Source organism: Lethenteron reissneri, unplaced genomic scaffold (assembly GCF_015708825.2).
Source record: "Lethenteron reissneri isolate LAM-NWPU_2019-01 unplaced genomic scaffold, ASM1570882v1 scaffold_1205, whole genome shotgun sequence".
Taxonomy (NCBI): domain Eukaryota; kingdom Metazoa; phylum Chordata; class Hyperoartia; order Petromyzontiformes; family Petromyzontidae; genus Lethenteron; species Lethenteron reissneri.
In genome coordinates, this window is record NW_026890899.1 from 14,984 (window position 1) to 40,275 (window position 25,292).

Here is a 25,292-nt window from a genome sequence, read left to right on the forward strand (position 1 = left end):
TGGAGTTAGTGATGATGGAGAGTTAAGTGCACGTGGAGAGTGGAGTTAGTGATGGTGGAGAGTTGAGTGCATGGTGGAGGGGGGCAGTTAGTGATGATGGAGAGTTAAGTGCACAGTGCAGTTAGTGATGATGGAGAGTAAGTGCACGGTGGAGTTAGTGATGATGGAGAGTTAAGTGCACAGCAGAGTGGGGGGAAACTCAGTCGAGAGGGTGGCGTCTTCCTCCTCCTCGCTCCTCCCTCCGGGCCTCTCCCTCCTCCTCCTCTCTGCGGGCGTGAGAGACGCGGGAGAAGAGCTTGACACTCTCCACGCTCGCACATTTCCCCTGGAGCAGCTCCCCTTGGGACCCCGCGAGATGCAGGGGATACAGCGCAAGACGACGATGCCCACGGACGCTGGTGATGATGGAGGAGCAGGAGGAGGGGGGCATTGAGAAGCGGTTTTGCCCGGGGAGAGTTACTCCCGGCGGACGCGGCTAGGCGCGGAGTTCACTCACCAACTCGCTCTCGACGCGGAGTGCGGGTCACGGCGAGGTGGGGGCTGCCCTGCCCTGCCCGGTGCTTCCCTGCCCTTCCCTTCCCTGCCCTTCCCCTCCCTTCCCTGCCCTCCCCTGCCCCTCCCTTCCCTGCCCTTCCCTTCTACCCCTTGCCCAGCACTCGACTCTGCTCCCGTCCAGGTGAGAAGGTCGAGCGAGGCGTGTCCTGCGCGCGGTGACACTTGAAGTTCGTGAGCGATCTCGCTCCTTGATGATGATGATGGTGGTGGTAGTAGTGATTATGGTGTTCGTGAATATGTTGGTGATGAGGGTGGTGGAGGTGTGGTTGATGGTTGTTGGTGGTGGTAGTAGTGATGATGGTGTTTGTGAATATGTTGGTGATGAGGGTGGTGGTGGTGGTGTGGTTGATGGTTGTTGGTGGTGGTGGTGGTTGATGGTTGTTGGTGGTGGTAGTAGTGATGATGGTGTTCGTGAATATGATGGTGATGCGGGTGGTGATTGTTGGGGTGGTGTAGTTGTGGTTGACGTTATGATGCTCGTGATGATTGTGTTATTGATTATGGTGGTGGTGGTTAGTGTAGTGGTGGTGGTTGGGATGTTTAGTGATCGGTGGTGGTGTGAGAGTGGTGGATGTAACTCGCTCCGTGGTTGTGGAGTTGCTGTGTATGCCGAGTGGCTTTTTTTAAAACACAAATTCCATCGCCAGGGCAGTGCCCAACACTCGCAACTGTACCCCGTGTGGCAGTGTTTATGTTTGACTGTGTGTGTGGATTCGTGTGTGTGTGTTTGTGTAAGGGTGTGCGTGGGTGCACACCCTTACACAAACAGTGGTTGTAGCGGTTAGCGCTACGCTGCGCTATGAACCTGGCCACCCGGGTTCGATTCCCGCTCACGGCTAACACCACCGGTGACGATTATCTGAACCGGTCCTGGGCCTCCCCTAGGTCGACTCAGCCTTAAATGAGTACCTGGTTCGGTGTGTAAACATCGCCACTGGGGAGACAAAGGCGGTCGGGCGTGGTGCTGGTCACCCATTCCCTCGTGTGCCGTGCCGGCCTTCGTATGTGCTCGCTAACAGCACTTGCCCCAACAGTCTGCTAAGGTTACACGGATGATCTTCGTCCTTGTGCAAGTATAACTTGTTTTATGATATTGCGTGCGTGTGTAATTGTGTATGTGTGTGTGTGATTTTGTGTGGATGTGAGGGTGATGGTGTTTGCGTTGTATATGATTGTGCTGACCGTGTGAATTGTGTGTGTGTGTGATTGTGTAACGTTACCTTGATGTCAAATCAAGCAGCCAGAATGCACATGACAGCCAAACTCCTGAATGGAATTGGCCAAGCATCGCAATGCGGCAGCACCCTCTTGAAAACGAGTCTTGAGATTCATTGATGCTTTTTGCTGGGTACATAAAGGGCCGTTGTGTAGTTTTTTTGTCGTCATAAGGACATCTTATGTTGTTAGACAGAACAGTGTGCGCGTACACACACGTGCACACTGTGCGTGTTTGTGAAATACAATCTCTGTACCTTAGATAGTGTTACCTGCGTGCCCATCTGTAATCAATCTCCGAATATGCGTGTATTGACCAGCGTGGTGAAGTATAGTTATATAACGCATACAACCCGTAGGGTGTGTGGGGAGGCCCTCATCCAGCAGTGGATTGACAATGACACAACATCCACACAATAACACAACGACACACAACAGCGTGACACAAATAGTTACTCAGTTATTGTTGTCTTGTGTGGTTGTCGTGCTATCCTGGTGTTATGTTTTGTGTTATGTGGTGTGTGTTTTGTTATGCTGGTGTTGTGTTTGTGTTACGCTGTGTGTTGTGTTATGTTGTGTTATATTTTGTGTTATGCTGGTGCTGTGTTTTGTGTTATGCTGTGTGTTGTGTTATGTTTGTGTTATATTTTGTGTATGCCGGTGCTGTGTTTTGTGTTATGCTGTGTGTTGTGTTATGTTTGTGTTATATTTTGTGTTATGCTGGTGTTGTGTTTTGTGTTATGCTGGTGTTATGTTGTGTGTTATGTTGGTATGTTTTGTGTTATGCTGGTGTGTGTTTTGTGTTATTCTGTGTTATGTTTTGTGTGGTGCTGGTGTTATGTTGTGTGGTGCTGGTGTTGTGTTTTGTGTTATGCTGGTGTTATGTAATGTGTTTATGCTGGTGTTGTTTCGTGTTATGCTGTGTTATGTATGTGCTATGCTGTTTTGTTATTTTGTGGTGGTTTGTATACCGTTATGCTGTTATCGGTAGTTGTTGTTGCGTGGTGATTACGCGGCTATATTTCCTGTTGACTTCTGCTCTTGTGCTGTTACATAATTGCGTGGCTGTGTGACCTGCTGCTGGTTAGTTCTGGTGCGACAGCGCATGTGGTGGAATTGTGCCGCTTTTGGCTGTGTCACGGCTGCTGTTGTGAAGTTGTTGTTGAATTGTTGTTGTTGAGTTGTTGTTACTGTGCATGTCCCGTACCACAACAGCTCCGCACCACACTTTGTTGACATTCTGCCTGTTCACTGAGTCTCAAACACTATTTTTAGGAGGGTCCTGCCAGGCTCTCGCATGAGTTTCGTGGGGGGGAGATGTGAGATTGTTGCTGCTACTACTGCTGTGTGTGTGAGATACCAATTGAGTAACTTGCTGGTGATTTCTCACTATTGCAATGTTTGACCACAACCGGTAGGTAACGCTGCGTGTGGATGTTGTTTTAGCTTCTTCGCCCGATATGTGTGTGTTTTTAAGCTGTGCAGCAGCTCTGCGTGCTGTTAACTCACTTCACACAACACGCTCTCAGTGTAAAGTGTTGTTTATGGTCGGTGTGTGTGTGCTGGACGTGTTTATGATTGCTTTGTGAGCTTGTTCTGCGTTTAAATGTTTCGGTTCTGAAAGGGAGATTGCATCTCCGTGAGCTGCCTGAGGTTCACGTGTGTGTCTGTGTCTACGGCGGTGCAGTGGTGAGCGTGCTGAGCTACGAACCTGGCCACGCGGGTTCGATTCCCGCTCACGGCCAACACCAAGTGACGATTATCTGAACCAGTACCTGGGTCTCCCCCAAGGCCGCGTAGCCATGGAGTCAACATTGGGGGGGAGCAAATCTTCTAGGGGGTCTGGGGTCCCCCCCCAGAAAAAAAGTCTAATTTTTAAAACGAATTTTCCTGCCTAAAATAGAAAAAACAATTCACTAACACACAGGATGGACTTTTTATTAATTTTTTACAATGTCTAATAGTGTATTGTATTACGTTACTCTTTTTTTTCTTTTTGACCTTTTCTTGTTTCATTGTATGTAATGGCAGAGATTAGGGATTAATACATTACAAGCATAACCACAATTATATAAACAGAAATATATTTTATAGCAATATATTGGGGGGGGGGGGGGCATTTTGAACATATTTGAATATTGGGGGGGGGGGTGTGTGTCCCAATATATATTATAATTACGGCCTTGGCCTCCCCTATGTCGACTCGGCCTCAAATGAGCACCTGGTGCAGTGGCGTGTATAAACATCGCTACTAGGAAGACAAAGGCGGCCGGGCGTGGTGCTGGCCACCAACCCCCTTGTGTGCCGTAGGTGTAACTTTCCCCAACAGTCTGTTCAGGCTGTACAGGAGGGGGGGGGGGGTCGTTGTCTCTGCGTGTTGCAAGGTGCGTGTGTTTCTTGTTGTGGTCACCACGTGTCGCACTGACGTGGGTCCCGCCTACCCTGTTTATTGTCTGCGTGCGTGTTTGGGAGTGTTTGTGTGTATACATGTAGGAGTGTGCGTGGATGTATTTGAGTGTGTGAGTGTGCGTGCGTGTTTGGGTGTGTTTGTGTGTGTGTATACATGTAGGAGTGTGCGTGGATGTATTTGAGTGTGTGAGTGTGCGTGCGTGTTTGGGTGTGTTTGTGTGTGTGTATACATGTAGGAGTGTGCGTGGATGTATTTGAGTGTGTGAGTGTGCGTGCGTGTTTGGTTGTGTTTGTGTGTGTGTATACATGTAGGAGTGTGCGTGGATGTATTTGAGTGTGTGAGTGTGCGTGTGTGCTTTGGGTGTGTGTATGGTTGGGCGTGCGTGGGTTTGTATAGGAGTGCGAGGGGCGTGCGTGAGGATGTGTATAATAATAGGTGTTTCAACGCGTGCATGTGCGTATGACGCCAATGTGGGCACTCGCCTCTCTGTATAAACAACATTGTGGGGGTGGGGGTGAGACAAAGGCGGGTTGGGCGTGGTACTTTCCACCGCACCCTCTCCTCTTGTGTCGCCATGCCCGCTCTTCACACACAATAGGTGCTCGCTAACAGCCCTTGCCCCAACAGCCCGTGCCGTCTTCTCTGCGCGTGTCGCCCGTGCGTGCGTGCCGTGTTCTCACCGCATGATAGGTCCCCTCCTCTGCATCCACAATTAAAGCGGCGCGGGGGGGGGGGGTGCTGCGGAGAAGAGGGGGGGGGGCGGGAGACGCGCTATTAATAATAGGGGGGCGGTGCAGGCAGGCACGGGGGGGGGGGCACCTTCACAAGGGCCATTCCGGGATGGATGAGAAGGGGGAGCGGGGGATGAAGGCGGGGGGTGGGAGGGGGGCTTCTGGGTCTCGTGACTGCGGATCTCTCCGCGTCGTGACGCAGCTGAAATTTGCGGAGAGAGAGAGGGGAGAGGAGAGAGAATGGAGAGAAAAGAGGAGGAGGGTGGAGAGAGAGCTCAGAGAGAGAGAGAGCGGAGAGTTCGGGGGAGAAAGAAGAGAATAGGGAGAGTGTGGAGAGCGGGGAGAGATGGTGATTAGCTCTGTCGTCTCGATACTTGCATATGTCTCTTCTGTCGTAGACTGCATACCAACGTGTACCCACACAACACACTTTGCAGGGCGTAGCTACACTACAGTTCTAACGCACACCACCACCACGCACGATACCACATATGGACCACAAGACTACGCGCATACCACGGACTCAGCACACACCCCACGCACACACCACTCAACACGACCACGCACACGCCCCGCCATGCAGAAACACACAAGCATGCACGTGCAAACATCGGCACGAACACACGCCCCACACACACACCACCACCACACGTACACGTGTCGCCTCCTCGACACGCTGGAGTTAGCGCGTTGCTTCGCGAGAGTTCGGAAGGCAGACAGGTCGACGGATCAATTGACGCACGCACTGAAATTGGCAACGAAGTTGATTGATTGATTGATGTATTCAACTGCCAATAACTCGCCACTAGCAGGGAGCGTTGGCGCAGTGGTTAGCACACTGCATGATCAACAAGAGGGACCTGAGTTCGATCGCCGGCCACGGCTAACATCAAGGGCTAATGATATCATCTGGTCAAACAATCCCCACGACCCACACGGCGTGGAAAAAGCCGGTGTATTGACAACATGGATGTCCATCAACATTACAGTACTCTAAACCCCACTACAGAGAGCATAATGAGTGTCTTTGTGTAATTGCAGATATAAAACCTATTACCCGTGACACAACAAGGGAAGGGTGGTCGAGTCACGGCTATAATGTATGGAGAAAGAATAGGGAACAAAAGAATATGAATAATGGGAAATAAGTGAAGGGAGCGAGAGAAACGGGAGCAAAGGGTCAGGAGAGATGAGGATTGGAAGAGGCTATACAACAAGCACCTCGCCACTGCTGCTGCTGCACAGACGAGCAGCAGCGTCTGTTTTCACAGGGGGAGGGGCGAAGGGAGAGATTCACAGGAGGAGGGGCGTGAGCGCACACACAAGCCACGTGGTTTACAGGGGTCTCGGTGAGTTGAAATGTAACTAATCTTGATTTGAAGCTTTCGTGACTGCAGGGATCCATACTCTTTGGTTCTTTCGGTAAAGTCACGTGGACAAATCATAATAATAGATCACGACGTTTCGATCGCCACACAAGCGGTCACCTGAGGACGCGCACCACCACAACGCACGACTGTTTAATTAAATATAACAGATGTTTCGATTTAAAGCTTTCGTGACTGCAGGGATTCATCTTCTTGGTTCTTTCGGTAAAGTCACGTAGAAGGGAAGTAATAAAATAATAAAAATAAAACATAAAATAATTATCACGGCGTTTCGGCCACAACGCAAGCAGCCGTCCTCAGGTGAGGACGGCTGCTTGCGTTGTGGCCGAAACGTCGTGAGAATTATTTTATTATGTTTTATTTTATTATTTTATTACTTCCCTTCTACGTGACTTTACCGAAAGAACCAAGAAGATATAACAGATGTGTTTACCTACTGCGATATGGATCACAAATGTGGGCATTGACAAAGAAAATTGAATATCTGAGAAGTGCGCAAAGAAGGATGGAGAGAGATACGTGCTGGGAGTCGCACTGAGCGAGCGTAAGGCATTGCAGTAGCGAGCATATGCAGGTGAGAGAGAAACATTGAAAGTGTGAAGACGAGTGAGTGCACTTGGAGCATGCGAACGACTCTACATCGGGCGTGATGATGAACGACGGACGAGACTCACACCGGAGTGGTGGCTGAATGAGCAAACACGGACGAGAGGACGCGAACCGCGGAGATGGAGCGATTAAATCAGTCCATGTGTGCCCTCCGATAGAGGTGTATTGTTGCATCGCGGGACCGTGATGGATGATCGGCGACTTTCGGAGGCATTTAACCAGCAGTGGATAGATCGTGGCCGATGATAGAAAAGGTGGACTGGAAATTGATTCATAAATCCATCTGTGCGGAGCTGTGGGTGTGCAACCCCTCGTAGGCCCCCGTGATAGGAGTGTGCGTTGTTATGTGCCACTGTGTAACGGTGTCACTGTGTGAGGGTTATTGTGTCGCTGGGAATCCACATGTATGCATAATGTGACATAACTTGTGATTCCTAAGTGAGGGGTGGGGCCCACTTGTCCCCCACCCCCCGCGCTCACAATGCCCTCAATTGAGTACGGGGGGCGGGGGGGGGGTGCCCCACCCCGCCCCCACCCCACCCCACCACGTCTTTCGGAATTCGCTCTGTTTCCTATCAGGGCAGTGGGGGAGGGTGGGCGGGGGCATTTGGGGTCGCTGAAGACGAATGCACGCCCACTATTTGGGAGAGTGATGGGAAAGGGAGGAGATGTAACGAGAGAGAAGAGAGGGAAAGATATAAAACACAGAGGGGAGAGGGATGAGTTGATGACGGTGAGTGTGGGATGCAAACTGGAGAGAGGAGAGGGGATGGCAATAGGGAGCTTGGTGGTGGGAGTGGGAGAGTGAGGGTCGAGCTGTCAACGGAGAGGAGAGGGGGGAGAGTGAGAGAAAGAGGACAGCATCTCCACGAGAGAGGAGAGAGATGTGAGCGAGAGAGTGAGCGAGAGGTGGGGGTTTACATAAAGCTAAGTTAAAAAATGTAAAAAAAATACTAAATGATGAACGAAGCAAAGTGCCGAATACACCGAGCATCTTCTTGTTTCCACGATCCGTAAAATACGAGAGGAGGAGAGTGAGAGGAGAGAGAGGTGGTGGCGGGGGGGGGGGGGTAGATAAGGCGAAGTGAGAGAAGAGCGTGGGAGGAAAGGATAATGATGGGAGAGTGGGAGGAGAGATGAGATGAGCGAGTGGGAGGAGGAGGGAGGAGAGATGAAGGGAGGAGGGATGGGGAGAGTAGTGGGAGGAGAGTGGATCGAAGAAGGGCGAGGAGAATAGGAGAGGAGCGAGGGAGGATGAAGGGAGAGGAGGGGGGATGAAGGGAGAGGAGGGGGGATGAAGGGAGAGGAGGGAGAGCGCGTGGGAGAGTGAGAGAGCCGCTAGGAGGAGGAGGAAGAGCGGGGGTGTTTGTGTTTGATTCACGCGTGGGACTGGAGGAGGTGAGTGTCGCGTGTGCGTCCGTCTATGTGTGTGTGTAAGTGTGTATGTGCCCGTGTGTTAATATGTGCGTGTAGGTGTGCGCTGGTGTTTACGAAGGCGCGCAAGTGTGTGTACGTTGCGTGTGCACGTGTTTGTGCGTGATGGCATTTAGAGTGCGTGGGTGAGTGTGCGTGGAGATCTGTTGGTGGGTGCTATGCTTGTAGGTTTGTGTGCGTATTAGGTGTGTCTATCTGTGTACGTGTCGGTAGGTGTGTGTGTGTTCATGTGACTGACATTTGTGTTGCCAGTATATCCTCGAATTAACGTGCCCCGCATATAATGAGGGAGGGTGTGTGGGGGTCGCTATGGGGAGTTGGGGACCTCCCAAAAAAATGGAAAACATTAAAAAGTCGCGCTCCCAGATATCAAAACCTGGACAGCGCTCAGAGACACAGAGAGAGATAGCATTGCCGACCCAGTGCAAGCTCTGTGGTTATGAAACAGTGGCATCGTCAGGTCGCGCGTCTCGGAATCGGATAGCGATTGTTGGTGGTTCAAGTTGCGAATTATAATTAAAAGAAAAAAAACATTATTTTTAAATTGCGTTATAAATGTTTTTTTTTTTTCTCACCGGTATGTAAGTCGGTATAAATAAAATGACAACAAGCTGTAAACGTGATGCATTTAATGTTTGTGGAAATAATGTAACGGGTTTTTGTCAAGGCGACGGATATACCCGGGGGGGGGGAGCACCCGACCCGCCCCCCCGTGAATTGTCCGAGTTTTATTCGGGGACACGCAGTTTGTGATGTTTATGGCGCTGTTGATGGTGGTGTTTACGTGGCGGAGGCTCGTGAAGAACGCTGCTGCTCCTAGGCAGTTGGAAGGCAGTAGCCATCCAACAACAACGGAGGGCAGAGGAGCGACGCTCACAACAACGAGCGACGCGCATGGTGGCTAAAGCATAGCAAGTTTGCACAGTAGGGGACACAGGTGGTGCATCGGCCAGTCGTCTCAGTCAGTCGACCCATAGGCACCTGGGTCTGTCCGACGACCTCCTGCCAGCGGGCGTTCGACAACACTTCACGTGACCTTAACGTGCACATAGCCTGGCACAAGCGCCGTGGTGACGTCACCGCCACTTATTGGCGAATGGCGGTTGTTGGTGTTATGTTTTGATGTAACGTCTGTGTTTACGGTTGTGTTGTGCAATTGATGTTTACTCACTCTGTGATGGGTGTATCGTTTGTGTTTACGTTGCGATGTGATCGTCATGCCATGGTTGTGTGGGATTGATGTTTCCGTGATGTTTGTGGTGATGTTGCAGACACTGTGCTCCTAAATTTGCCATCATCATCATCACAGCCATCGTTTACAATAACGGTATGCATCTTGATGATGATGGTAGTAGTGGTGATGGAAGTGTTGATTATGGTAGTGATGATGGTATTCATGATGTTGATGGTTTTTATAGTGGTGGTGTTGATGTTTGTGTTTATATGGTAGCGATGAAGATCATGGTCGTAATGATGTTAGTATTGGTGATGGTAGAGTGATGATGATGGTAGTGAGTGATGATGTTTGTTGGTGATCATATTAGTGAATGATCATGGTGGTAGTGGAGTGATTATCAAATGAGTGGTGATGGTAGTGATGATGGTGATGGTAGTAGGTGATGATGATAGTCGTGAGTGATGATGATGGGAGTGAATGACGGTAGTGATGGCGATGGTAGAGTGATGATGATGATGTGGTGAGATCTCACTCGCCACTGACGTGAGACATAGCCGGGAATGGAAGTCGTGTGTGTATCGCAGCGAGCTAATCACTGCGCCACCGCTCCCCAGACACAAACACCGCTGCGCAGATGTCTTCGTGGCCTGTGCGTGAGTCATCGCCGGATGACTTCAGCGCGTTTGGGGAGCAGGGGTGATGGGGCGAGGGTGATCTGAGGTGATGGGGGGAGAGGGTGATGGGGGGATGTAAGGATGATGGGGGAGAGGGTGATGGGGGGGAGGGTGATGGGGGGGAGGGTGATTGGGGGGAGGGTGATGGGGGAGAGGGTGATGGGGGGGGGGGATGTAAGGATGATGGCGGAGAGGATGATGTAAGGATGATGGGGGAGAGGGTGATGGGGGGGGAGGGTGATGGGGGGGAGGGTGATGGGGGAGAGGGTGATGGGGGAGAGGGTGATGGGGGAGAGGGTGATGGGGGGGAGTGGATGGGGGGGAGGGTGATGGGGGAGAGGGTGATGGGGGAGAGGGTGATGGGGGGGGAGGGTGATGGTGGGGGGAGGGTGATGGGGGGGGAGGGTGATGGGGGGGAGGGTGATGGGGGAGAGGGTGATGGGGGGGGAGGGTGATGGGGGGGAGGGTGATGGGGGGGAGGTGATGGGGGAGAGGGTGATGGGGGGGGGATGTAAGGATGATGGGGGAGAGGGTGATGGGGGAGAGGGGTGATGGGGGGGGAGTGTGATGGGGGGGAGGGTGATGGGGGGGGAGGGTGATGGGGGGGAGGGTGATGGGGGAGAGGGTGATGGGGGGGGGGATGTAGGATGATGGGGGAGAGGGTGATGGGGGAGAGTGTGATGGGGGGGAGTGTGATGGGGGGGAGGGTGATGGGGGAGAGGGTGATGGGGGAGAGGGTGATGGGGGGGGAGGGTGATGGGGGGGAGGGTGATGGGGGGGGAGGGTGATGGGGGGAGGGGTAATGGGGGAGAGGGTGATGGGGGGGGAGGGTGATGGGGGGGAGGGTGATGGGGGGGAGGGTGATGGGGGAGAGGGTGATGGGGGGGGGGATGTAAGGATGATGGGGGAGAGGGTGATGGGGGAGAGGGTGATGGGGGGGAGTGTGATGGGGGGGAGGGTGATGGGGGAGAGGGTGATGGGGGGGGGGGGTGATGGGGGGAGGGTGATGGGGGGGAGGGTGATGGGGGAGAGGGTGATGGGGGGGGGATGTAAGGATGATGGGGGAGAGGGTGATGGGGGAGGAGTGTGATGGGGGGGGAGGGTGATGGGGGGGAGGGTGATGGGGGGGAGGGGTGATGGGGGGGGAGGGTGATGGGGAGAGGGTGATGGGGGAGAGGGTGATGGGGGAGAGGGTGATGGGGGGGGAGGGTGATGGGGGAGAGGATGATGGGGGAGAGGGTGATGGGGGGGGAGGGTGATGGGGGGGGAGGGGATGGGGGGGGAGGGTGATGGGGGATGAGGGTGATGGGGGAGAGGGTGATGGGGGACGAGGGTGATGGGGGGGAGTGTGATGGGGGGGAGGGTGATGGGGGAGAGGGTGATGGGGGGGGGGGGGATGGGGGGAGGGTGATGGGGGGGAGGGTGATGGGGGGAGGGTGATGGGGGAGAGGGTGATGGGGGAGAGGGTGATGAGGGAGAGGGGTGATGGGGGAGAGGGTGATGGGGGGAGGTGATGGGGGGTGTGATGGGGGGGAGGGTGATGGGGGGAGGTGATGGGGGGAGAGGGTGATGGGGGGGGGGGAGTAAGGATGATGGGGAAAGGGTGAGGGGGAGAGTGTGATGGGGGGGGAGGGGATGGGGGAGAGGGTGATGGGGGAGAGGGTGATGGGGGGGAGTGTTTGATGGGGGGGAGGGGTCGGTGATGGGGGGAGAGGGTGATGAGGGAGTGGGTGATGGGGGAGAGGGTGATGGGGGGGGGAGGGTGATGGGGGGGAGGGTGCTGGGGAGAGGGGTGATGGGGGAGGGGATGTAAGGATGATGGGGAGAGAGTGATGGGGAGCGGGGGGGATTTCATGTGACGGGAGAGGGTGATGGGGCGAGAGGTAAAGGTGATGTGGAGCAAGGTGATGTAAGGTTATGGGCGGGCGATGGAGGGTATTTTAGGTGAAGTATGGAGGGGTGAGTGGGCGGCTGTGCGGCGAGATGGTGTGTGATGGGGGGGGGAGAGCACGGTGCATCGGGCACTACGAACCCCAGCTCCCCGAGGTACATTCTAAGCCACGTCAAACACCGACCCGCACTGACTCGTGCGGTGATGTATGGTCAATCTACCCACGTGGTCAACGCGGCATGGGGAGGCTTTCATCCAGCAGTGGCTATAATTGAATTGCAATGCGACATCGAGACTGACTGATCTCGCTTAACTTGGGAATCATCAGTGAGTTTAGCCCAGATACTTACGTAAGGTGATGGGGGAGGGTGATGTCATCAACATTAACCCTCCGTCACCCCCAACATCGTCTTGAACCACGCCTCTCATCATCGCCATCCGCTCCCCGCACCATCAACATTATCAACCCCTCCCCAATCACCCATATCATCAACAACCAATCATCCACCCCACCCCCCACCATCATCATCATTTACTCACTCCCCCATCATCATCATCCCCTCCCCCATCACCCCCATCCTCAAAAAGCCCCCCCCCCCCTCTTCGCCCTCCTTCCATCACCGACTCCCCTACCACCCCGCCTCTCTGGGCGAGCCCACGTGGTAAGTGCAGTTCAGTACAGTACTCGAACAGGCTGCAGCGCAGTGTGCTTGCTACCTCTGCATATCGTTGCTCCGCTTTGCAACCCCCCCCCCCACCCCCATGCGTCTGTACCTCCCAAATCGTCCCTGCACCTCCCCGATTCGTATTGCTCCCTTCCACACCTCCTGCTCGTCTGCTTCTCCCGTCATCTCTCTGCCCCCTCTTCTGCACATCTCTGCTTCCCTTGCAACTCCCCGCCTCTCCCTCTACTTCCTTACTCCGTTGTCATTTTGCTCGCCTCGCCTATGCTCGCCCAGCCAACTCCATCCCTCCCTCTGGCCCTCCCCTTGGGTCGATTCGGCATTAGATGAGTGCCTGGTGCAGTATGTAAACATCAACACTTGGGAGACAAAGGCGGTCGGAAGTGATGCTGGTCACCCACCGCCTCGTGTGCCATGCCGACCTAAATAGGTGCTCGCTGACAATACTAGCCCGAACAGTCTGTTAAAAGTTATATAGGGGATTTTTGTCTGTTCGTGTGTAAAGAGTCATTGTTACAGGTGTATGTAGTAGTAGCTTTTGATATTGTGTAGTAGCGTTGTACAGGTGTGTGTATGTGGTACAGGTGCGCGTGTGTGGGTAGGGTTTGGTACGTGTGTGTGTGTGGCAGGGTTTGGTGCAGGTGAGTGCGTGTGTTTGCTATAGGTGTATGTGTGGTACAGGTGTATGCGAGTCCAGCCGGGTGATCCTAACCCAGCACTCCCATTCACTTTCCCACTTTCAGGTGGGGGGCCTTTGGGCGCTTGTCTGTGCCTCCATCGCATGACGTGCCCAGGGTGAGAGCCCCCCACGGTGGGAGCGAGGTCCTCGCACTCCAAGCTCTATCGGCAATCCAGACTCCAAAGTCTCCCGGATCCAAAATCCAGGCTCCGGGATTCCGACTCCCAACACCCGAGGATCAATAACTCCAGGTTCCAGGCACCGACGCTTGAGGCTACTAAAGGCCCAGCAACCAAGACTCCAGGCTCCACAAGCCAATAATCCTCCATGCGGCGTGCTCCAGGCCCTGAGGCTCCAAGCTTTGGAATTGTGGCTCCAAGCTCACCACACTCCAGACTCCTGTCCTAAGACTCCAGAATCCTGGAGCATGGACCCCCAGGATTTCTCCACGCCCGGCTCGGCGCCTCCCCCGCCGCTGAGTGCGGGGGGCCGGGTATCCTGTCATCCCGGCCCCGCTGCTGGCCCCCTTCTCATCTTCTCTACCCCCCACACAAGTACATGGCGGCCCCCCACCTGCAACAGAAGCCCCTGCCCAGCGCGCACCCCTCAGGTGAGATGCGGGAGCCCACTACCCCTTACCCCCCCCCCCCCGTAGCAAACGCGGATTTTTAAATCCTTTATATTAAGTTCGCTTGCTTGCTTACGACCGTGCAAATCTTTTGGTCGTTTTTGAACCCACTTCCTGTGATCCAATCGAGCTGACATTTTGCACACAGACTCGTTGTGCGTGACAATTAATGTTCGTGAAAAATTTTCCTACATTTTACACTTTTTAGGACCAATATATTTAATTACCAATTGCTTAATGGTGCAATGCAATCATCTGACCCATAGGTGGCAGCCATCTCAAGCCAGAGGACGAGAGGACTCTAGCCGCCACGCATATAAAGGATTTATAGTGAAAAACTTTGTTTTACGGGTTATACTTATTACAGGTGTGGTGGTGTGGTTGGGGGTGCAGGGTCCTGTGTGTACTGCAGCCGAGCCTGGAGCTTGTCAAGGGGCGGATTTAATGTGGTTGCTGGGAGATTTGGAAAGTGGAGCTGGGGGGGGGGGTATTGGTTGGCTGGGTGGGTGCTAGGTGTGTACACGCAGACACGTGTGTTTTGTGTGTGCGCGCACATGGGAGTGTAGCGGCGAGCACTACGAAACCCGGCGACCCCAGTTCGATTCCCGGCCATGGCCAACACCGGGTGACGATTATCTGAACCAGCCCCGAGGTCAACTCTGCCTTCCAAATGAGTCCTTGGTGCGGTGCGTAGGGAGACGAAGGCGACCGGCCGTGGTGCTGGCCACCCTCCGACTCGTGTGCCGTGCCGGTCTTCATATGTGCACTTGCCCTAACAGTCTGTTTGGGCTGTACGGGAATCTTTATACTGGTAGGAACGAAGTGGACCAGACCACCAATAGATTAATGTGTCCGTCCGTCCGTCCGACTGTCCGTCCGTCCCTCCGTGTATCAACATCGCCCCCTACTGCAAACACTTGGCATGACCCTACAAAAACCTTTAGACTCAGTGACGCTATCCTGGTAGCAACATCGCCCCCTACTGCAAACACTTGGCATGACACGTGTAACATTCCCTTATTCCCTGAGATAGCTTTTGATTAAAACCTTGAAATTAAATAAAGTGCGCGCGTTTCGTTAACATTAACGTGAGTAGCCGCGTGTAAGAGTTACATTTTAACGAGACGCGCGCAACTATGTTACTGAGGCCTAGTCCGTTAGCGCCTCGTATACAGCCTTAGGCTTTTGCGTGGCAAGGTATATTAAGCGTTTATTTTAATATGTTTATAAAAAATAAATTGCACTTTTAACATTAACGCGAGTAGCCGCGTGTAAGAGTTACATTTTAACGACAGGCGCGCGCTATAATCATTAGTTTATAAACTGTATTAGTCACTTTTAAGTTACTGAGGCCTAGTCCGTTAGCGCCTCGTATACAGCCTTAGGCCTTTGCGTGGCAAGGTATGTTAAGCGTTAGTTTTAATTTGTTCATAAAAAATAAATTGCACTTTTAACATTAACGCGAGTAGCCGCGTGTAAGAGTTACATTTAACGACAGGCGCTCGCTATAATCAGTAGTTTATAAACTGTATTAGTCACTTTAAAGTTACTGAGGCCTAGTCATTCAGCGCCTCGTATACAGCCTTAGGCCTTTGCGTGGCAAGGTATATTAAGCGTTTATTTTAATTTGTTTATAAAAAATAAATTGCACTTTTAACATTAACGCGAGTAGCCGCGTGTAAGAGTTACATTTTAACGAGACGCGCGCACTATAATGAGTGGTTTATACTGGTAGGAACGAAGTGGACCAGACCACCAATAGATTAATGTGTCCGTCCGTCCGTGGGAGGGGTGGTGTTGAGGGTGGTGTTGGAAATGAAAGACTACGAGTCTTTAAATCTAACAGCGTTTCTTGTCAAAACAAACACTTTTAATTAACGTTACACTAGAATACAGTAATTTTTTCTTTAACTCCTCTATACCCGATCTATCTCTGTACCAGTACTAAGTATTATTCCTACCAGCCCACCCCGCAGGGTCCTGTTCTTTTTACACAAACACTAGCTGTACTACCCGGCTTCGCCCGGGACTTGTATCCACCACGGCCGGCCGCCTTTGTCTCCCCAGTGGCGATGTTAATACGCCACAGCAGTTACTCGTTTGAGGCAGAGTCGACCTAGGGGAGGTTCAAATAATCGTACCGGTGGTGGCCGTGAGCGGGAATCGAAACTGGGTTCGCCGGGTTGGTAGCGCAGCGTAGCGTTAAGCACTACACCCACCGCTCCTCACACAGCACACACGCACAGACACACGCAGACACAGACACACAGACAGCACGCTAACCACTACACTACCGTTCCCCCTACACAACACACGCGCGCGCGTCCATAGGTACACATACACGCGCTTGCTGCAGACACACACATAAACACACATACATACACGCAGACACACACATACACACACACATACATACACACAAACACATACACAGTGACATGCGTATTCCCATCGCGGGGCACGGGACGTGCCTCCCGGCAAATCCCTCGCAAGCGATCGTACACAGATGGACAGACAACTGAACAGTACGACGTTTGGCTGGTAATTGCATCCAGCATCAGCGAAAGGACGTACTCTGAAATGGGAATTGTTGTGGTTTTATGCTTGTACACACCGGTGGGCCAAAGCAGAGACTTATGAGTGTTTTATCAACGGGACACTTTTGACTGATTGGCCGTGTGGGGTGGTGGAGGGTTACAACACATTAATTAAGGCGAGGCGAAAGGCAATACAGTTATTTTTGAAGAATGGTTGCGAAGCGTACGTGTTACAAAAAGACTCACTTTACTTAAGAAGCAGGCTAATGTGTACATGATAGACTGTCAGTAGAGCCACCCAGAAATATAACCAGGCTACACTGTACATTCTAGAGTGGCAGTACGCTCAGCCAGCTTAATGAGTATTTGAGTGAACATTTAAACAAATCCATTATTGGCGCGTGTGGTTTTTAAACATAATTATACAGTAGTTTTTTCATGAGAAATGGCAATTGTTGTGGTTTTCTGCTTGAACACACCGGTGGGCTAAAGCAGTCAAGTCTTAGTCTTTTATGAACGTGACAATTTTGTGGAGATTGGGCGTGTCGGGTGGTGGATAAGGGTGACAACACCTTAATAAATAAGGCAATCTAAACGCAATAACGTTGTTTATGAATAATGTTTTGCGAAAGCGTACGTGTTACAAATTGACTAACTTTACTTCCTAACCAGGCTAATGTGTACATGATAGACTGGCAGTACACCCAGTCAGCTGAATAAGCAGGCAGCAGTCTACATAATAGACGGGCAGTACGCTAAAGCAGCTTAATGACTATTTGTACAAAGAACATTGAAAGAATCGATTATAATAACCAGGCTACAGTCTACATTATAGACTGCCAGTACACCCACTCAGCTTCATAAGCAGGCTAGAGTCTACATGATAGAGTGGCAGTACGCTGACAGAGTTTAATAAGCAGGCTACAGTGTACATAATAGACTGTCAGTACACTCACCCAGCTTAATGAGTATTTGTACAGTGAACATTAAAGTAATCGATTGTTGGCGCGTTGGGTTTAAAAGTAATATTAATAGCACACATTGTGGTGGGGGTGTAGTGAAGTGTAGGAAAAACTTTGATGAATTTACCTCAGAGTGGCGTGGTGGGTGTCGGGGCCTAGTAGCGTGCAAAGCCTGCGGCCTCGCCTAAAATTGTCGACTTGGAAGAGGCAGGGTACGGGTGGCGTTCCTTCCCCCCCCCCCCCCCTAGCGCGCCAACAATACTGTGTAATGGCTATTATTTAATTAATTACGGAGCTTATGAAAGTGGCGAAGGCGTGGCTAGCGGTTGGCAGGGGCAACCGCCGTCCAATGAAGTGCGTATGTTCGGAGACACACAGACACACAGACAGACAGACAGATTCACGATTTTATATATATAGATTAGCCATGCTTTAGCTCGCACCACAGGACGTGACTGCACACGTTAGCACGCGTGCACGCTGGTAAACACTCGCGTAACCCCCACATGCTAATGGGAGTCTATTATAATCGCACTCTCATGATTACATGTCCTAAAACACGAGTTGAGCCTTCTGCGCGGATATTAATTATTTTAACCAATTCTATATTTGTGTTGGCGCTCGTGCCTCTCCACGGCAAGATGTGTAGAGATGTTAACTACCTCTCCTGGTACACAGGAGGTCCTGGGTTCGATCCCAATCCTGACGCCTGTATATTGCGAGTTTTCATGTCTCTCCCTGTAGTATCATGGATTTTTCTCCGGGTCCTCCAGTTTTTCCCTCCATTTAGAATCAACATGCGTTTTAAAAGTTGTGTTGTTATAAATGTCCCACGTGGTCATAAACCACTTGGTAGTGCTGTCATTTGTCGCTTTTGAAAAAGAGTTGCATAGATCTGTGGGCCTTGCCTGGTAATGTAACAAAAAATGTTTAGTTTAACTTTAGGAAAAGCGTCTTGAGACTGAGGCTCTCCTTTTAGAAACAAGGCTCGTACAGTATATAATAATGCCTTTTATATCGAAGGATTCCACGGTTTAATCGATTTTTTTTTGTACTCTCTAGTTGACTGACTAAACATAGCTACACTCGTGCACAAACCCGAACACGTGTACACAGACTCGTGTAAACTCAACACGGACGGATTTGCCCCCCCCCCCAATCCGTATAGCCTTAACCGACTCTTAGGGCAAGTGCTGTTCGCGAGCACCTAATGGGGGGGGGGGGGTGGTTGGCCAGCATCACGCCGGTCGCCTTTGTCTCCCCAGTGGCGATGTTTATACACCGCACTAGATGCTCATTTGAGGCCTCAGTCGATCTAGGGGGGAGGTGCAGGACCGGTTCAGCTAATCGTGTGTGCGTGTGTACATGCGGTAGTGTAGCGGTTAGGGCGCTGCGCTATGAACCTGGAGACCCGGGTTCGATTCCCGCTCACGGCTAACATCAGGTGACGATTATCTGAACCGGACCTGGGCCTCCCCTAGGTCGACTCGGCCGCAAATTGAGTGCCTGGTGCGGTGTGTAAACATCGCCACTGGGAGACAAGGCGGTCGGGCGTGGTGCTGGCCACCCACCTCCTCGTTACCGTTTCGGCCTTCATAGGTGCTCGCTAACAGCACTTGCCCCTACAGTCTGTTAAGGCTATACGGGGATCTTATCTTTATGCACTTGGGCACGTCCCCCACGAACCCGCCTCTCCCCTTGTGGTATACACTCGCATGTGTGTGCGTGTGTACACACGCATGTATTCGCATGTGTGTGCGTGTGTACACACGCATGTATTCGCATGTGTGTGCGTGTGTACACACGCATGTATTCGCATGTGTGTGCGTGTGTACACACGCATGTATTCGCATGTGTGTGCGTGTGTCTGCACCCACAATAGACTCGCGTGGAGGCGCACAATCTCACCCCATGGAGGTCGTGGTTTTAGAAGAAGTGAGGGGGGGGGGGGGTGTGAGAAGATGGAGAGGAGAGGCGGGTTTCGTGGGAGACGTGCAGAAGAGGTAATGAGAGCAGGAGCGAAGACGAGGGAGATGGGGGTGGGGGTGAAGGGGAGGCGGAAATGTGGATATGTGGAAGAGGACGGAGGGAAATTGCAAGAGGAATGAGAAGAGAGCGGTGGGAGAAGTGGAACGATGGTTTTGCCAAACCCGGTGCAGCGGCGAGTTTCACGAGGAATCTGTGGGGGAGCAGCAATGTGGCGTTAATGCCCCCCCCCATCCCTGCCCCCCTCGTATAAGGGGGGCTTCTGCGGGAATGAGGAGCCTGTAGGGGAGGGGCTGTTGGGCACAGGCTCCTAACCCCTCCCCTCCACACTCAATACAAAGCTTCCCCTCCCACTCCCACCCTCCCTTGTGTTTGCACTTCGGGGTCTAAACTTGAACCGCGTCGGGCGAGGGGGGTAGGGGACCCCTGTCTGGCCGTGCTGCTGCTGCTGCTGCGGTGGGGGAGGCGGGGTCATTCGGGGACACGGGGCCGTGGGAAGGTGGTGGCGGTGGTCTGATGGAGGTGGTGGATTTGGTGTCGTTGAGATTGCGGGGTGTGTGTGTGTGTTGAGATGGTGGGCAGTGATTTCTGTTGATGGTGTTTATTGAGATTGTGATGGTGGTGTGGGTGGATTTTGGCAGCTGTTGTGGTGGTTGTTTATGGTAGTTGGCGAGTACAGTGGTGGTGGGATGTTGTCGTGGATGTTGCTACCGTTGTGGTGAAGAACAGAGTACAGTTGTGGTGGTAGTTGTGTGGTGTTGGTGGCGGAGGTGCTGTGGTAGCGGCTATTGTCGTGGTGATGTGGTTGTGGTGGTGATCGGGGGAGAGGCACCACAATTGATGTAGAGTGGGAGAGGCCCGTAGAGGGGGTGGAGAGGAATGCATTGAGAGAACCGGCCTCTCCCTGTACCCCGCCGCGACTCTCACGGGCCCGAGTGAGAGCGTGCTGTGAAGGAGTGTGTGTGTAATGAGTGCTTGTGTGGGGAGCGGTGGCGCAGTGGTTGGTACGCTACAAACCCGACGAGCTCGTAGCCAAACATCGGTGACGAATCTCCTGAACCGGACCTGGCACTGCGTCTAAAACGTCGGTACTCTCTCTCGCCCCTCTACCCCCCGGCGAGACTAAGGAGGTTCTGGCCACACCAACACCACTTGCCCTAACAGGCTGAGGCTATACGGTGGCTGGCTTTGTCTTTGTGTAATAAATGTGAGTGTAGAGAATGTTGTACGTGCGAGAGATGTTTTTTTTTCAAATCTGTAAACCCAGAGGATGTCGGAGGTGGGAAGTGGTGGTTTAGTGCACGGCCTTGGAAACTCTGACCTTGCGTTTTTTAGATTTGGCGAGTGATTATCTGAACCTGTGGTTTGACCTTAACCAGTCACATGTTGCTTTTTGGCGGCCCCTCCCACCCATGCTGCCCTGAATAGGTGCTTGCTAACAACACTTTTCCTAAACGGCCTTGTTTAAAAGGCTACCCGGGGGATAATAGTTTTGAGGGTAGGTTTTTGGTGCGTGCAATTCTGTACTTGGAGTACTGTGCATCGCGAATATGAACTTGTATTTTGCTTTTGTTAGAGCTGAGGACGGGGGCTCAAAGCGGCCAGCTACAAATCGCATGATTTGACTAACTGATCTCAGTGCAACGCGTATCCTTGTCAGAAATCCATCTCATTTCGACCTGCAGGAATCTGAGTGAGGTGGGTGAGGTAGGTGAGCTGAGGTTGAACACTGGATAGGATCTAAACTAAACATTATCCGATGCACACGTTTGTACTTGTAACCAGTTTTAGAGGCTGTACATTGTGTGGTGTGTGTGTGTGTACGAGGGTGCATGTAAAGGTGTGTCCATGACATTGAGCGTTTACACTAGGTGTGCATTGTTTGAAGGAGTTGAAGAATAGACGAGGGGGCTGGGTTATTAACCAAACACCAACGGCCACATCCACTCGCCCCCTACACCCACACCCTTACCCGCGCTCCTATGCCCGCACCCATAAAAGCAACCCTCCCATAAGACCACCCCCACTCGCATCCACTCCCATACCCCCTCCCCCAATCCACACCTCCACTCACAAATCCCCCCCCCCCCACCCCTTTACTCGCACCCACAGAGGGATGTGTAAAGTTGGGAGCATGATGATGGGGGGTGTGATAACCAATGGGCACAATCACTCTGGGTAACCTGTAACAACACCTGGATCTGTTCCTCGTGACCTGCTAGGAGCAGCGAGTCTTCCACGCCTCCGCAGTGAACTAGTCTGGCACAAGTTGTCGTGGTGAAGGCACCACCACTTGGTGAATGGCGGCCGTTGTGGTTTTTCTGAAACGACAACCAACTCCACCACACCTGCCATCACAATCACCGCCGCTACCACCCCCACCGTCTGGACCGTGTCTGCAGAAATCGTTAGGAGCGATGGTGGCCGTACAAAGTCTGCGTGTGGTAGATTGCCGTGCCCGGGGGATGAGTGGTTTTTATGCCGGGAAAGCTTTTCGAGTCTCATGACTGTCTTTCAGGAGAATCCTACCATTTTTAAATCCTTTATATTAAGTTCGCTTGCTTGCTTACGACCGTGCAAATCTTTCGGTCGTTTTTTAACCCACTTCCCGTGATCCAATCGAGCTGACATTTTCCACAGACTCGTTGTGCGTGACAATTTAATTGTTCGTGAAAATTTTTTTCAAAATTTTACACTTTTTTTTAGGACAAAAATATTATATTTAATTACCAATTGCTTAATGGTGCAATGCAATCATCTGACCATAGGTGGCAGCCATCTCAAGCCAGAGGACGAGAGGACTCTAGCCGCCACGCATATAAAGGATTTATAGTGAAAAACTTTGTTTTACGGGTTATACTTGTCTTTTTTATGCAGTGGCAGACGACGGTTGCTGTGTAGATTGCAATCGAGGTAATTCTGTGCGAACTCCTATTTTGTGTCGTAGGGAGTTGGCACTAACGAACCCGGTGACCCGAGTTCGATTCCCGCTCGCCTCCAGAACAGTGGCGAATATGCAAACTGGTTCTGGGCCTGCCCTAGATCGGCTCTGCCCTAAAGGAGTACCCTGTGTGACCATGTAAACATCAGCACTGTGGAAACCCAAAGTGGCCAGTTGTGGTGCAAATGGCACTTGCCCAAAGGCTATATGGGGGCGCTTTGTGTTTCTGCTGTGTAGGGGAGATGGTAAATCACTGGTTCAGTCTGATCAATTTTTATAACCGCTTCCAATCAAGGGTGAAAGCATTGACGATGCTTTTTTTTTTAGTTGTGTAACGTGCGGTCGCCATAACTCCTTAAGAAGATTCGGTATGAACTAACGCTTATCATCCAGTTGTATGCTACAAGCTGCTCGCTCTAGAGAAAATTGGCAAAAATTGATGGAAAGGTTCCTCCCAAAGGGGTTTTCCAAAACATGTTGACATCCTCTGGCAATGTGCGTACCCGTCACCTGCTATGTGGTCTCCCTTCTCGACTTTACGCGCATTGTTACCACCAATCAAATGGTTCTGAGGGCAAGCCATGCGTGTGCATGCTTTTTCGTCCTTGTATTTCCGTGGATGCTACGTACGGAAATACCAGTGGCTGTGGGTGGGGGAGTCCACGTCAAATAATTGTGCACAATATAGATTTTTCTTTTTTTTTTTAAACCCACGTTGAATTTTGCACACCGTTTGCCAAAATGTATCGCGAGTTTGACGGGTGGCCCTGCGGGGATGGTGTTTGCTGCGAGTCATGAGGTTTGATTTCAAATCCAGGAGGCAGGCCTGGTCCATTTTTTTTTATAGCACTGACTTTTGTTATAAATGATAACAATGTGATTTTTTTTTTTTCAAATGTTTCAAGGACCTTCTCAATTGTGGCAACCGAATTCTGAAATGAATGTCATCTCTTCCGACCCAGCCTTCTTCGTCTGCATTTGAGGGCATTAATATCGGCGACTACTGCCAACGCTTGCATGCCATTTTTTTCGTACAACCAATTGACTGGAGCTTGAGACTTGATTTTCAAATTGCGGAATTGCAACTTATTCTTGATGGGTTTTTTTTAAATGCCACGCGTTTTTTTTTCCCCTCGCCAGTGGTCGCGCTTAATTTGTCTTTTGGATTTCCAGCTTTACTTCCTTTTTTGTACATAGTTCTGGTGGTTTATTACTTTCATATTTTTTACGAGTCATCTTAACATTCCCCTGCTTTTGTTCTACTCCGCCCCCTGTAAACCCTCCCTTTCCTATCCGCCGATCTTGGGCTGAATCTCCCATTATAACCTCGTTCACCATGGGAAGAAATAAATGAGCTTCTAAGCTCCAATAGTCCTTGCCCAAAGTAGACCTGACAACAGATTTGCCGCGATGCGCGTATGAACTGGTAACGACACCAAGCGCTGTCTGCTTCACAGCGGACCGCTAAGATCCCGTGACGTCACTCGAGTGTCGGCCATTGCATGCGGGCGTCACGTGTCCATGTTTTCCAAATTTTCTACAATTGCACATTTGAATCTGTGGCCCTTCTAATTCCCCCCCCCCCCCCCATCACCAACAACTTGGCAGGACCCTACTGAAAAGGATTTGTGACTGAGGCTGGGTAAACAAGTGGGATAAAAATTTTTTTCTATAACTGTGAATCCCTTTTGGCCACCACCTGCCCCCCCCCCCCCCCCCCCCCCCCCCCCCCCCCCCCCCCCACCCGCATGCTGCTGCAGGGAGCCCTGCCCTGGGGGCACCCACTGCGTTCCTGGGCAGCTTCCTGGGGGGCCCTTTGGGTGCTCCACTGGGGGGAGGCTCAATGGGGGGCTCGGCCACACCGCCCGCTATGTCGAGCTCTGCTGACCGTGGATTCCAGATGGCACCACAGGGCGCCATGACGCACGTGTGGGCGGCGCCACCACCACCACCACACGACGGTACGTAATGTCCGTGTGTGCGTGAATGGTAGGACTAGTGGTTCGTGCACCGCACTACGAATCTGGCGACCTCGCATTCCATTACTGATGGGCTGATTGATGGTGCTGTAAGTGATAATGGTGGCGGACAAGTGGTGCTGGTAATGAAGCTTGCAGCGATGAACGTGTGATTTCGGATGATGATTGGTAGGGGGGGGCGGCTCCGGTTGTGTGCTCACGGCTGTTATACAGGCTTCTCCCATTTGCCGAGCAGTGGGGGCTCTACCCCCCATACCTTGCTTTGGGGCCACTGGACGGCACGGGGCCCACGGCGTCCCCCTGTCTGTCGCGGCCGCACGACCCACACAGGTACGCCACATTTCTGGCCAGACACGACTCTGACCCCACCGCGCTAGGCCGCCTGTAGTAGCGGTTGGGTGGAGAGATGTGCACTCGCCGGCGCCGTTCCCAGTGATGCGTCCGGGGCGGGTCTCTCTTTCTCCTGGCAGACGGTGCGTTCGGCGGGGCTCTGCCGGTCCAGCCCGTTCTCCACCGTGATGTCAGTGCCGACAACCTCCCGGCGCCGCGAGAGGGGCGGGCGCTGGCCCGGACCGGCGCCCGTGACTCGGAGCGGCCCTCGTCAGCCAGCGGCACCCCGAGGGCAGTGCGGGGTGACCGGCGGGGGAGGGCGGGCACCGCCCTGGCGGGGGAGCCACCCAACCGCGATGGGGCCCCTGCCTGGGATGCCGGCACCAGAGTCGTCTGCTCGGTGCAACCGCCAGGCAGAGTTGGTGACGGCGGTGCCGGCGATATGACGAGATCCGGCGATGCCAAACTGGCGAGGGTGGTGCG

At 52.3% G+C, this 25,292-nt stretch overlaps 1 long non-coding RNA gene across 1 annotated transcript; it reads left to right on the forward strand.

The window, feature by feature from the left end:
• Positions 1–237: 237 nt before the first annotated feature.
• On the forward strand, positions 238–24,387 carry LOC133361711 (uncharacterized). Its single transcript, XR_009757410.1, has 3 exons — positions 238–676; positions 13,511–14,056; positions 24,261–24,387. It is a non-coding gene; the product is annotated as an uncharacterized LOC133361711 (long non-coding RNA).
• Positions 24,388–25,292: the final 905 nt, after the last annotated feature.